The sequence below is a fragment of the Ranitomeya imitator genome, chromosome 8 (assembly GCF_032444005.1).
Source record: "Ranitomeya imitator isolate aRanImi1 chromosome 8, aRanImi1.pri, whole genome shotgun sequence".
NCBI classification, from domain to species: Eukaryota; Metazoa; Chordata; class Amphibia; order Anura; family Dendrobatidae; genus Ranitomeya; species Ranitomeya imitator.
In genome coordinates this window covers 160,427,490-160,429,460 of record NC_091289.1, presented here as the reverse complement: position 1 = coordinate 160,429,460, position 1,971 = coordinate 160,427,490, and positions in this window count along the sequence as shown.

The following is a 1,971-nucleotide window of genomic DNA, read 5'->3' as shown; positions in this document are numbered from 1 at the left end:
CTGCAAAGTTGATTGGACGGCGCTTCATAGTACAGATGGACAATGACCCCAAGCATACATCCAAAGTTACCCAGGAGTTCATGAGTGCCAAAAAGTGGAACATTCTGCAATGGCCAAGTCAATCTCCAGATCTAAACCCAATTGAGCATGCATTTCACTTGCTCAAATCCAGACTTAAGACGGAAAGACCCACAAACAAGCAAGACCTGAAGGCTGCGGCTGTAAAGGCCTGGCAAAGCATTAAGAAGGAGGAAACCCAGCGTTTGGTGATGTCCATGGGTTCCAGACTTAAGGCAGTGATTGCCTCCAAAGGATTTGCAACAAAATATTGAAAATAAAAATATTTTGTTTGGGTTATGTTTATTTGTCCAATTACTTTTGACCTCCTAAAATGTGGAGTGTTTGTAAAGAAATGTGTACAATTCCTACATTTTCTATCAGATATTTTTGTTCAACCCTTCAAATTAAACGTTACAATCTGCACTTGAATTCTGTTGTAGAGGTTTCATTTCAAATCCAATGTGGTGGCATGCAGAGCCCAACTCGCGAAAATTGTGTCACTGTCCAAATATTTCTGGCCCTAACTGTAGATGTTTTATTACTCACCTTATTGTCTATAACTATAATCCCCTTCCCATAAATTGTTAAAAAAATCCCCCCAAATAAAGAGAATATTGTTGAAGCATGAAGCGGTTAAAGAAGTAACTGAAATGCAGAACATGTGCACAGCACTGTTGTTTTGACATTGCTGTGCATTATGTTCATTTTTTTTTTTCCGCAGTTTTTCACTTCTTTTTCAGGCGGATTTCTGGCAGAATCCTTCTGAAAAATACTTTATGTTCATATTGTCTTTGGAACGTTTGATGAGGAATTTTTCTTTTCTTGAAGCATTTCCTGACGCGTTTTTGCAGACACTTGATTTGACAGTGCCTTGTTTAGAGCAGTTATCATTAGGATCCACTTCAAAGAAGTGACATACTTTTTTTTTTTATCCACCTGGCTTTTTACAAAAATTTTTTGGGGAACAAAAATTCCCCCCAAATTAACTCTTGTGAACAGCAAAGTGAAGTTCATAGAGTTTTCCAAGCTGCTTTTTTAAAAGAATTTTGGAGCAGATAAGCTCCAAAAAAAACTCCCAAACAAACTGTGTGAACATAGCCTAAGTTACCATTTTATAGCAGAACTGCAGATGTCTGTGTGCTGGAAATTATTCCGACCAATGGTTATTTAAGATTAATATTAACAATGCTCATAATACTTTGTTGGTAGTTTTTAAAAGATATCTCCTAAAAATGTACTGAAAGTTGCATAAGATTACAGCAATCTTCCTATTTTTACATGACTTTCAATTGTTCTGATCATGTGAAAATATTGAGTCATCCTCTAATCTTATCTTGCACAATCAGTACAAAGAGATATAATGGTGCAGTTGCTCCATGATCTTGATCCTTAAGCATTTAAACGTCTCAATAATCTTTGCAGTTATTATCTTGCTATTAAGTTCTAAAGAGATAATTATCTTCTGTACTGGGCTTGATATGTAGGAGAAAATAAACTTTATTATGGGCATTTTTACCGTTGCTGAACAGTGTTTAATCAAGAGTACTGTAGTATTGTAAACCAGAGAACTGAGAAGATGGTCCATGTGTTAATGGATGGGATTAGGTATCTGCAAATGAGAGTTCCCTGGTTATAAAAAATAAAATAAAGATTTTGCACTATATATGAATCCTACTAGGTAAAGCTACAGTGCCCATCCAGAGTTTTCACTAAATCAAAGGGTTCTATGAATCTTAGATCTTCATAGGATTATATGAAGCTTGGGTGTTTGTATGGAGTTTAGGTCACCATAGGGTTACTTTAATCTTCATAGGTTAAATCACATTATGGCTGTATGGTGCTTAGTTCACTTAGTTCACCATAGAGTTGTAGGGAGTTTAGTTCATCGAAGGATAGCAGGGAGCTTAGTTC